Source organism: Pinus tabuliformis, chromosome 8 (genome assembly GCF_031772625.1).
Source record: "Pinus tabuliformis cultivar Carrire ecotype Pingquan chromosome 8, CPIR1, whole genome shotgun sequence".
NCBI lineage: Eukaryota > Viridiplantae > Streptophyta > Pinopsida > Pinales > Pinaceae > Pinus > Pinus tabuliformis.
The window spans coordinates 2,003,357,432-2,003,371,238 of record NC_142294.1 but is presented as its reverse complement, the minus strand read 5'-3'; positions in this window follow the sequence as shown (position 1 = coordinate 2,003,371,238).

Genomic DNA, 13,807 nt, shown 5'->3' with positions numbered 1-13,807 from the left:
TCCTAGAGATAGTACTGTTTGGGCCTGAGAAGCTGCTTGCTCAGAATCTGCGCCATGGAAGGGTTTGTCAGAAACCCTAGTTCACCATTTTCCTTTAGCTATCCCTCCCTTTCCATAAATCATTGAAAATGAGAGTGTGTTTTATATTTTGTGACCATTTAGGATAGTTCTCTTTTTGAGACAGTAATCCAACAATTGATATCAGTGAATGCATTTTAAAAATGTATACAATGTATAATTTACTCTGTTGCCCATATATAAAATAAAAAATTGCACTTCTGGTGGTAATTTTGTAAAAAGAAAATACACTTATGATATATATATATATATATATATATATATATATATATATATATATATATATATATATATATATATATATATATATCATAGGTATTTTTTGGGGGAGGGAGTATATGGGGGATGGTTATATGGGGGATGGTTATATGGGGGAGGGCTATATGAGGAAGTTTAAATGAAATGGTGGAGGAGTTATTAACTGTGGGATATATAATGTAGGCATTATATATTATAGAGTATGGGAGCAAGGTCGTATTGTGCAATCAGAGTCAATGCACAAATAGTGGTGGTATGGTGGTTGTTAAGCAACGTTTTGGTGGTATGGCGGAATGGGGAGAGATATGACCAAGCGGGAGGTATCGACCAAGTGGTGGAGGGTGGTATTTAACTTAGTAGTAGTGGTATTGCATGGTGGTATGGGGAGAAAATACCATAACATATGATATACCATATATAAAACAATGTTTTGTCAGGAGTCGGGGCTCATCCAAGATTATATAAAATGTTGTGATGTATATATATATATATATAATGATGAGATGTAACACAATTTATATATAGACGCAATGATGGCATATGGAGGAGGAGATGTATGGTGGTGAAGGTGATTTGCAAAGTTGTATTAATTGTGATATATCAGGCCATTGAGCGACATTTAATCAGGAGTATGCATTCAATAGTCAAATGAATTGTGACTATTGGGGTAGCACATGATAATACATAGAACAAAATATAATTAAATGTATTACACTGGTACACCATTCAATGAAGTAATACCACAGTGCTCAACGGAGTAATACCACAGTGTTTGACACAATAAAATACCACAACGAAGTTACACTATAACGGAGTAATAACATAGCTGGGTAATACTAGTGATACAATACACTTGTTCGAAATGTATGCTGGGGATATGTGGTTTAAAATGGTATTATATAAAAAATTTAGCATATGGAAAACATCAACGCAATCATAGGCACAATGCTTCTAGTCGACTAGTTGTTCGCACTGCACCACAACACCTCTAAGTAGCACATCTCTGGCCAAAACACTTCCATGCAGTAACTCGACTCTTTAATAGTAGAAATAGAATGCACAGAGATAGGCAAGGATATGTTAGTCTATATAAATGCAAAACACGGGTAGAAAGGAGTTACAAGGGTAGGAAGGAAGCCAAATATGAGATTGGGACCTATGCTCTAATACCATGTCAGGCCAGGAGGTAACTCCTCATATGAATTTGTGATTTTCCATTAAGGTTGATCATGGATATATACATGGAGGGAGAGACTCTTGGGCTTCATCTCCTAGTGTCTCTTCATATCCCTATTCTCCTTATTTTCTATCAGGGAAAATTTTAAGAACCCCCCCTAAATTTATAAATATAATAAATGGGCGAATCTCCATGGTATACAGGAAAAATGGAAGGCGATTTTATCAATAATATAATATGTATATATAATTTTTTGGCGAATCTCTCGCCAGGCATGGCGAATATTTTACTCAATTATAAAATCTTGTAAGATCTCGGCGAGTCTTTCACTAAATAATAAAACTTTGTAAAGTCCTAGTGAATCTTAGCATAGGCTACATGCTAGTTTAATTCCCCCATTTAAATAGGCTACATTCCAGTTGAATACCATGGGTCAATACCATGTGCCATTTTGGTGAATACCATGGGTCAATACCATGTGCCATTTTTATTTTTATTAATTCTAATATTAGGGTTAATAATGGTTTTTTGCATGGTATTAATAACAATCTAGTCCATGGTATTTCTCCCATAGTATTTTGGCCATAGGTTTCACCTAAATATAACCCATTTTTTGAGTGTTCGTAAATATAAGGTGACTTATGGAGTAAATATAAAAAAATGTTTTATTTGTTTACCATACCTCTCGTTTATTTATATTTTTATTAATTTACCATACCTCTTTTACAAATATGGTATTTGGCCCATTGGATTCACTTAAGTAAAACCTCTTTCTTGAGCCTTCATAAATAGAACGAGGGTTATGGACTAAATATAAAAAGAGGTTTTATTTATTTACGATAAGTCTAGTTTATTTATATTTTTATTTATTTACCATACCTTTTGAGTAAGTATAAAAAGACGTTTTATTTATTTACCATACCTCCACTTTACTTATATTTTTATTTGTTTACACCCTTACATGTATATAAGGTGACTTATGGAGTAAATATAAAAAATGTTTTATTTATTTACCATACCTCTCATTTATTTATATTTTTATTAATTTACCATACCTCTTTTATAAATATGGTATTTGGCCCATAGGATTCACTTAAATAAAACCTATTCTTGAAAATGGGCGAATGGATTCACTTAAATAAAACCTATTCTTGATAATGGGCGAATGGAAGGTTGTAAGTCCTAATTTCGAGGGCTAAATTTACCTTTTTTACCCTCTCCCTTAAAATAAGGTGGGCTATTTCAGGTGATTTGTAAAGATGTACTATGATACAAAATATTCGCCCACTAAAAATTTAAAACCCCTTAATTTCGCCAAAGGGCGAACATTCGCCCCTAAAATTATCCTTGTTTTCTATTCACATTATTTTACATATATTCACCCAATATCGATGATTAGGTGTCAATAGGAAGAAATTAAAAAATTCACAGTTGGAAAAAGAAGGAAAAAGAAATGTACAATGTCAAGGAAGAAATAGAAAAATCCATGATTGAAAATACGAAAGAAATTAAAAAATTAAAAACCATATTATTACTTAAAAGGGATATGGAGATTCAAGGAAACCATGAACATAACGAAAAAACATGGTGTAGAAACTCAATGACATAGATTTTATCACAACTGGAGACCACAAATATTGAATCATAGAACCATAATAACGACTTTTCAATCGAACATCCTTGTCATTAGCACTCAAGACAATACCAATGAATGAATACATTTTGAAGATCAATATAATGAAATTTGATGGTAGCAATCCTATAACATGGATATTCCATATGGAGAAATACTTTGACATATAGCAATTGTTGACCTTACAAAAGGTAAATATGGTAGAAAAGTATTTAGAAGAAGATCAATTTGTATGGAATCAATGGATTTGTTAAAGGAAAAAGGATTCTATTTTATATTTATCTGTGTTTATGTGGAAATTGATAGTAAATTTTATGGATATTAATAGCAATAATTTTTTTAGCTAATTAGTGAATATTTAGTAGAAAGGTTGAAGTACATAACACATTAAACAATTCCAAAAAATTGAGTCTAACAATATGGAACATTTTAAAAGATAATTTGTCAGACCTCTTTATGGGAAATTTAAAGGATCATATCCAATATGAGGTGTCATCTATGAACCTAAATCCCTAGAGCATGCTTTAATTCTAGCAGGGAAAGTTGAAAGTAAAAATATAGCTACTAGAAAATTGGGCACTAATAACTATGGAGAACATAATGCTCCATTTCCTAAATTTACAACGTGGACAACTTAGAAAATGGATGAGATAAAATCAAGGAGACTTTGTTTCAATTGTGACAACACCTATAGTAAGGGGTATAAATGTGGTGAAAATAAGTTATTCGACGCAAACTGTGAAGATGAAGAAGATAATGAATTAGATCCATATGGTCTAGAACTAGAAGAAACTACTCCAATAATATCTTGTCATGCATTAGTTAGAATTAGTACTCCATAGAACCTCAATATGGAAGGATATATGTAAAAGAAAAAGATAACTATGTTGTTTAATGTAGGTGGAATCCATGACTTAATCAATTTAAAATTGGAAAAACTTATTAAATACAATGTATATCCAACACCATAATTTCATGTAGTGAATGTAAATGAAGGTGTCATAAATAGTTTATGGAAGTGCGATAGCATTAAGCTAAATATGGGGGATTATTTACTATATAGACCGTTATTGTAATCCAAATGGGTGGTGCTAATGTCATATTAGGGTTCTAATGGTTTCAATAATTGGGAAAAATATCCCTCAACTTTTAAGATATTTTCATGAGATTTTTGTTCAAAGGAAAGGAAATTGAGCTTAGAAGTATCCAAGGGAAAACATATAAAGTGATAATATTTAATAGCATGCCAAACTTGCTAAAAAGTAATACCAAACATCTAAATACCCTTCCCTAGTGGATCTCCAAAACGTTGTCAATAATCATCCCAAGTTATTTGGAAATATTCATAATATTCTTCCACTTACTAAATATAACAACCATGGTATTCATTTGCAACTTTCAAGCATACGTTAATTGTGTTACAGTAAATTCCTACAGAGGAGCAAGCTTGGGGTTGTTCAAAATCCTTTTCTTGCTAGAGGGAGTGTTAAATTGTAGCAAGAAAATGCTTCATTTGCCATGTGCCTTAGTCAAATGGAGAAATTTGAATTTCGAAATCAGCAGGATAAATTGAGTTGCAGTTAGGAGGAGTGGCATGGCCAAGTCACTTAGTCAAATAAGTAAATTTGAGTTTATGGTCTAGAAGTAAAGTTGTGCATCATTTGATTGCTAAGATCTAGAAATCTAGTGGAGTTATAGTTAGTGTTCCTAGTTGGGTTCCCTAGTAAAAATTGTGTTCCTTGTGACTGAATGATTGCATGTGTTTCTATTGTTTGTTTTCCTTCAACATAATTTAGTAGGAGAAATATGTGTCTATTGTTTTCACTATCAATTCATTGTTAGTTAAAAATTTAGAGCTACTTCTACACGGTATTAGAGCTATTGAAAATTACATGGAAACCAAGTACCTGATCTTCTCTTAGAGAAATTTCAAATAGAAAATTTGTGGTGCATGAATTTTTCCAATGTCGGAGGGAAGTGCGAGTTTCCAGGAGGGAGAAGAGAGATTTCCCATAGGGAGATCAAGACTCAGAGGGAGTCTACTTTCAAAGGGAGCATCCCTATGGAAGATAATACTTTAGGATATTGGGAGATCAGATTCAGTATTGTAGTAGTTGCAGCAGTAGTCTGCAAGCAGCACAAAAGAAGTATCAACACCAATATGAGTAGATCAAAGTTCGCTTTGTATGATACTATACCTCTAGGAGTGAGGTGGGGTGATGTAGAGTCTTAGTCTCAGGGTTGCAAATATTTGGGCAGGGTCCATAGGAGAGTAGTACTCCTAGTAAAACTTAAATTATACTCTTCTCATGGATAATTACCCATGCTATAGGGGCCCACAGTAGAAGGATCAATGTCAGTTGATGGAGTTAGATCTTAGGCCACAGTTGCAAGATAATAGCAATTAAAGACTCGGGAGGCAATTGCAATTCAGAGAAAAAATTCATTCAATAGTTTGGATGCTTCTTAGTTTCATTTGTTTCAATAGCAACAATAAAAATAAAAGGGAATGCTAATTTTGTTCAGTACATTCCTGCATAGGAGAAGGAATGGGGTTGTTCAAAACCCTTTTCTTGCTAAGAGGGAGTGTTAAATTGTAGCAAGAAAAGGATTCATTTTGCTTGTGCCTTATTCAAATGGAGAAATTTCAAAATTCCACATCAACAGGGTGGCTTGATATGCAATTAACAAGAGTGACATATCTAATTCACTTATTCAAAATAGTAAATTTGAGTTTTTGGGATAGAAGTATAGTTTTGCATGAGTTGATTGCTAAGATCTAGTAATCTAGTGGACTTTTAGTTAATGAAACTTAATTATATTAGCTCTAGTCATGAATAGAGTCAATATGAGTTTAGCTTAATAGTTGTATCTATTGTTAACTCATTGATCTCTTAGTTAACTAGTCAATTTACTAAAAATATCCCTAGTGATGCATGAAATTTGAACTTCCTACTTAAGTGGAGGGAAATGGCATAATTGTATTTACTATTGTATACTAGTGAGTGTACAGAGTTGGTATGTATAAGATGAGTTAAATTCCTTAGAATTGCACAAGGAAATAGGATCATGTGCAAGAACACAACTGCAGGAAGATAGAGTGCAAGAGTGTGAGTGTAGGGAGAGAATGTGTAGGAATGTGAGTGCAGGTAGAGCGAGTGTGGGTTCATTATTTTCCTAAGTAGTCTTAGGAGGACGAGATATGTACTAAAATCAAAATTGATATTCAAGGACTTAATATTTCATTGAAATAAATAATTATTATAATCTAATATAACACAATCAAAGGAGGGGTTTTTCCCAGTTGGGTTCTCGAGTAAAAATTGTGTTCCTTATTATTGAATGATTGCATGTGTTTCTAATTGTTGATGCCTCGAAAATCGCTGCAACAACAATGGGGGATAACCACCCGGTCCGGACCTTAAAGAAACTCCTTTTCCATTTGGTGTGGTGGCTCCGACTGGTTTAACTAGGTCCAATTACCTTCTCTCTATTGCTATTGGTTTATGATGTATCTTTACCTACCAATAGACAGGGATATCAGACCACTTCTTCTTACTGATCAGGCAAGAGAATGACCCTTAAGCTGATTTGGCTTCAGCCAAGCCACAACTAAGGTTTTGTCTCTTTGAGAAGAGGACTTAAGAGAATGTAGAATTTACTCTAAATGCAAGCTTATTCTATGATGCAAGCAAAAGAAACTAATCTAAATCCTATCTTAATTAGGCAGATATAGATCTAACCCAACTAAGAGCAAGATAATTAAAGTATTGGGATTTAAATATGTCTTGTTTATAATGAATATCAAGTTAATGAAGTAGTTCAATTAACTGATATTATGGTTACCAAAACACATCCTATTGAGACCTCTTAACTGAAATAATAAACCAACAACACTCAGGAAGTAGTTCACAAGATGATATTGATTATCAGATCAATAAATCCAATAATCAAACAATAATATGTAGAAATAGTTCACAACGCATTACTATTCAATAAATCAGTTTTATGAGACAGATTGCTGAGTAAATAATTACTCAGAAATCAAAAATTAATTCATAAGAGCAGGGATACATGATAACAACATTGAGACAAATTACCCATATTGACAATAGTGCACAAGCATGAATAAAATGAGACATTCTTGTTACCATAAAAATGAAACTAATATTTGAAACATTAGTATTAGAAATACCAATTCATTTCATCCATTTCTCTGATCTTGGTCTCCAACAGTCCTTTACATTGCTTGAACTTTTGCCTTCAAAACTAGAGCCACAATAGTGCAAACTCTACCCCTCATACATAATTCAAGATACAAAGGAAAAATCCTCAATAATCCCCAGACCTGAGATTTTCTCTCCTCTCTCCTACAACTCTAAATTCCTATTACAGTAGTGCTTTTAGAAGTCTAGAATTGCAGAGGAGAGTAGCCCCTTAATTACATTCTGCAATCTATTATTTATACTATTTGCAAAGGAATTTTGGAGATGAGAGTTTGTTGAAGAGAAATCTGCCAAATACAATTTTATTTGTTCAAAATTCCAATCTTTAATTGCTGGAGCCTTCTCATTGATTGAAATCCTTTTCTCCATATTTCTTCCACTGTTTTTCTGCAAAAAGAAATCAAAATAAATTAAGATGCAACAATAAAATCAAAATATTATTTCTAGCATTTAAAATAAATCCAATCGAATTCAATTAAATAAATAATTGAAAATAAAATGTAAGCTTTTTATTGGTACATGGGATGATTCGAATGGCCAAGGATATTATTGATGAATGGATCTGCAATTAGAAGAGGCTTTGGACAAATGAAAATGAAGAAAATAACTCAGAAAATTGATTTTGTTTTCAAAATTCGAAGCCTGATCTTCTGCCTGATTTTTGACCCAATAAATTATTAATTCTGTTAGTGAAACCTCCTCCAAAATGTTCTCCTTGATTTTCTCTTTCCAGTGAGCCACCCTGGGCCTCATTTGGCCAAGTATAACTCAATCTATGAGCCTCCAAAGTTGATGGATCAAATTTGGCATGAATCTGGAAATTCTGTTGCTAAACTAAAAATGTTGTAATTAAAAACTAATCCTAAATTAGTCTCTAATTAATTTTAATTTAATTGCTAATTATAAACTAAACTAATTGTTAATTAATATTATTAATCTAATTAACTTTTTATAAACAAATTTAATCTAATTCAAAAACTAATTAATATTAATTTAAATGATATTTAGATTTAAATTAAATTAATTAAATATTACATATATTAATTAATTTAATTAATATAATATATTACATATAAAATATTAATATAAACTAATATTAAAAAAAATATTTACACTTAGCCCCCATTACCTTTATTCGCTCCATACGTTTTAACTCATTTCAAATGAGTTTTGAAAATAAAACATGACATAAGCTTTTAGTTAATGCCCCTTTTGCTCAATGCTTATCGCCGATCGGGGGAAGGGAGGTATCGGAGATCGGGGTTTTTAAACTTTGGCACAATGCAAAATCCCCGATCCGATATCGGCATCGGGGTATGGTGTGGTGTTGGGGCTTTCAAAACATGTTTAATAAAATTTCGGATCCAATTAAAAGTCCCCATGCGATCAAAACAATTTTATTATATGTTTTTTTTTTTAAATTTTAATTTAATTTAATTAATTATATTTAATATATTAATTAATTTAAATTTATTTTTTTTTAAATAATTTTTTTTTGGTTTTATTTTTATGAATTTAAGTTTCTAAACTACAGTCATTTTAATGAAAATAAAAATAAAACTACAGCCACTTAAATGTTTGGGTTTTCGAGATTAGGATTTGATTTGGAAATTAGAGTGAATTTCTTAAAATCCCGATAATTAATGATTTGGCCACATAATTAAAAATGGAAAAATGTTAGTAAAAACTCGTTATGGGTTAATATTTAAAATGAATGCGTTATTGAACTAATTTATTTACAAAATGCAATATTGTACATTTTATGCATTTTTAACCGAGGCTAGATAAATGATGAGACTTCAAAGGAGTGCCATTTTCAAACCAGTTGACCAAATGAGGCGAAACAAGCGTCAATGTGAACCTTATAAAAAATCGATTCTAACAAAGCAATCAAAACAAGGATCCAAAGAAAATGAAAAATTAACAAATGCGTAGGGCAATCAACTAAATAAAAATCCAAAAAGGTGTTTAGCCAAAAATTTTATAGAAAGGGTCCCCATTATTTGAAGTGAACAAGTCAAAAATGGGGGGGTTGTGTTTTTACCACAACACTACTATCATTTTTCCTTCTACAAAATTTCGTAGAAAATAATTGCATCTATTATTTTTAGTATGAATTCATTAGCAACTGCAAATTTCGATCTATTTCTACATGGTATTAAAGCTAATGAAAACTACATAGAAACTAGGTTCTTGATCTTCTCTCAGAGAAATTTCAAATAGAAGATTTGTGGTGGAGGAATTTTTCCAGTGTAAGAGGACAGTACGAGTTTCCAACAGGTAGAAGAGATATTTCCCAAAGGAAGATCGATACTCAAAGGGAATGTAGTTTCAGAGGGAGAAACCCTATGGAATCTAGTACTTTAGGATCTGGGAAGATCAAACTCATTATTGCAGTAGTTATAACAGTAGTGTGGAAGCAACATGAGAGTAGTAGTGGAAATAGTATGAGTAGACCAAAGTTCACTTTGTATGCAATTATACCTCCAGGAGTGTGGTGGGGTGATGTAGAGCCTTAATCCCAGAGTTGCAATGATTTGGGCAGGTTCCATAGGAGAGCAGTAATCGTTGTAGTATACTCTTATCATGGATCATTACCCTTGCTATATGGGACCATAGTATTCAGTAGTTGAAGGATCAATGTCAGTTGATGCAGTTAGATGTTAGCCAACAGTTGTAGGCTAGTAGCAATCAGAGTCTTAGGAGGCACTTGTAGCTCAGGGACACACTTGATTTAGTATGTTGGATACTTCTCAGTTACAGTTGTTGTAGTAGCAACAACAATAGTGAGAGGGAGTGTTAATTGGGTTATAATACAATCCTACAAAGGAGAAAGATTGGAGTTGTTCAGAACCCTTTTCTTGCTAAGAAGGAGTGTTAAATTGTAGTAATAAAAAGATTCATTTGACTTGTGCCTTAGTCAAATGGAGAAATTCAAATTTCCACCTCAGTGGGATGACTTGAATTGCATTTAGCGGTAGTGACATGGCCAAGTAACTTAGTTAAATTAGTCAATATGCGTTTGTGAGATAGAAGTAGAGTTGTACATGAGTTGATTGTTAAGATCTAGGAATCTAGTGGAGTTATAGGTAGTGAAACTCAATTATATGAGTTGTAGTCATGAATAGAGTCAATATGAGTTTAGTTGAGTAGTTGTAACTATTGTTAACTCATTGAGCTCTCAGATACCTAGTCAATTTACTAAAAATAGTCCTAGTCATGCATGCAGTTGGTATTACCTAGTTGAGCAGAGGGAAAATACATAGTTGTATTTATTATTGTATACTAGTGAGTGTACAAAATTGGTACATAGAAGATGAGCTAATTTCCTTAGAATTGTGCAAGGAAATAGGAACGAGTGCAGCAACGTGAGTGTAAAAAAAAAAAATTCACGTAGAGCGAGTGCAAGAACGCGAGTGCAAGCAGAGTGAGTGTAGGCTTATTGTTTTCCATAGCAGCCTAAGGAGGAGGAGATCAATATTTATATAACAGACTCAGGAGGAGGAGATTAATATTGCAGCGCAGGTTGAGCTTCAAGGATTGAAGTGGTCATTATAATAGATCAATTTTTTCATCTAATATAATAAAAATAGAGGAGTGTTTTTTCCCAAATGGGTTCACTATTAAAAATTATGTTCCTTGTGATTGAATGATTGTATGTGTTTCTATTGTCAGTTTTCCTTCTTCAAAGTTTAGTAGAAGAAATTTGTGTCTATTGTTTTCAGTTTAAATTTATTAGCAGATGCAAATTCCAAGCTAGTTCTATAGCGTACACCAAGCATTAGGCCTCATAGGTATTCATATGCATGTAGGAGTGATATTAAGTGTATCATTCAAGAAGTGTTAGAGGATGGAACCTTTCAACCTAGACAAAGTTATTTTTCCTCACCAGTGGTGATGGTTATAAAAATTGATGGGTCATGGCATATGTGGCCATATTATAAACAAATCAGTAAAATGACAAACAAAGGTAAGTTTAATGTTCCTTTCATTAATGAATTATTAGATGAATTGCATGGAGACATTTTCTTTACTATGTTGGATCTCCATTTTGTATATCATCAAATCAGAATTAGGTAAGAAGACATTCCCAAAACAACCTTTAAAACACATGAAGGTCATTACGAAATTTTAGTTATGGAATTGGATAAATTGATGCATAATCAACATTTCAAATCTTAATGAACTCTATTTTCAAACCCTTCGTTAAAAAAATGTGTTAGCTTTTTTTAATGGAATACTAATCTAAGAAAATGTTGGGAAGAGAATATACAACATGTCGACAATGTTTTAACACTATTAGAAGAGAAACAACTATATGAAAATCATTTCAAATGTTCCATTGGGGTTGGAGAATACAAATATCTCGATCATATTATATCCCATGAAGGTGTCGAAGTGGACCCTAACAAAACTAAATATGTGAGGAAATGGTTGATCCCAAATACATTGAAATTTAAATTAGAGGATTATTGGGATTGACAAGAAATTATAGTATGTTTCTCAAGATTTAAGGTAAAATAACCACACCTTTAAAAATATTATTGATGAAGGAAACAGTTTCTTGGAATAAAGAAGTAACCAAATAATTTAAAAAACTTAAAGAGGCTATGTGTACAAATCCCATCATGGATGCACTTGAATTGAAAAAGACCTTGGATTTGGAGTGTGATGACTCAAGCCATGTCATTTGTGTAGTTTTGAGGCAAGAAGGAATACCCATTTCCTTTGAAAGTGGAAAACTTAAAGGAACAAACTTTTATTTCTATGTGTGACTACCATAATTTTCAACTCGGGCCATCTTATTCTCGTGTGACATGGGTTTGATTCCATCGGTGACCACTATAACCATTATGTGCACCACCTCTACTCCTAACATGGAAAAAGGTTAATCATGGGATTGAACGAAGGACATCATAAAATTTTATATAACTTGTTTACATGTATTGCCAAGTGAGATACCCCCATGGGATTAAAGAAAGTAACTGACGTAGACCCATCTGTGAAATAGAAATGTTATCTGTATTACATGAACTTAAGTAATATTTTACATACCTAATATGAAGAAACTTCAAAGTAAAAATATATAAATATAGTTTGAATTACTTCTTGGAACAAATATTATCTTCATAAGTGCAACAAAACAGGGTTACAATGATGCTAGGTTTTGACTTTGAAATTATATACAAAAAGGGAAAAAATATATATTATGGCAGATTCGCTCTCAATGAAAAATGAAGACACAAAGGATTTACTATATGCTACGTCCAATCCACAATATGACTTGTTGGTGGAAGAAATATGAGAAATTATATAGGATAATTTAACAACTATACGAGGAACCTGCGGCAGTAGAAAAAATTATGTGTAATAATGATCTATTGAAGTATTAAAGATCACTTACGAAAGAATTTTGAAATCAAATAGAACATTCTTTTGGAATTACATGATTCTCCTATAAAAGGACATTTAGGTTTCTTGAAAACATACCATAGGATCAAGTTTTTTTCTGGGGGGATGATATCTTAAACAAGATCTGCGAAATTTTATGGTTGAATGTGTGGTACGATAATAGAATAAGGGATAGATAATCAAGAGCATATGGATTTGTTGACGGTGTTGTGCCCGCCAACATTTAGGGAATCACCCCAGTATGAAGTCCCAACTAGACCTCACACTGTTTGGTGTGGGAGTCCCATTTGGTATGATGGCCCCATTGCCATTATCTTAAAGATTTCCCTCAACTCTTGCTTGTCAGCACATGAGAGTGGTCTGCTTTGTCTTCGAGAAGTGAGGTTCACATGCCTGGGGATTGCTAGTGTTACTTGTGTCAATGGTTCTTTCACTGTAGAGAAAGAGGGTGAGAGTGAGTCCCAAGTTGATTGGGAGGAAGCCCCAACTCTGTTAGGAGCACACAACACAACACGACGTGCAGAGCTTTTAGAAGAACATTCCACATGCATGCATCAGCCACAACACAAAAGGAATGATAACACGTAAAACACTCAGTGGATGAGTTCGCATAAGTGCAATGGTTGTTATAACAAGTTTTTTGTGAAAGGTCTCTCTGATGTTCGGGGAGGTAACAAACATGGGCAGGAAAAAATTAATGACATATACAACTCATTTTCATTAATAGATATGTATTAAAACAAGTGAATGAGTTCAAGTGTTAAGCACACGTTAAAGAAACATGCATTACAAGTGCTGAAGATTAGTCTTACAATTCTTACAATACATGTGTGAAAATGTCATGGCCTGTGAGCAGTCTTTTGAATTAAGCGAAAGTTCCAAGATACATCGTTACACCATACATCACTAACGTCGTGGGCAAGGCGTTGGAACTGTTAGGCCCCTATACCAATAGGTGTCATATGTCATGATTGACTTGATGGGCTATGTAATATGCAGGGAAAATTTTAAGAACCCCCCCTA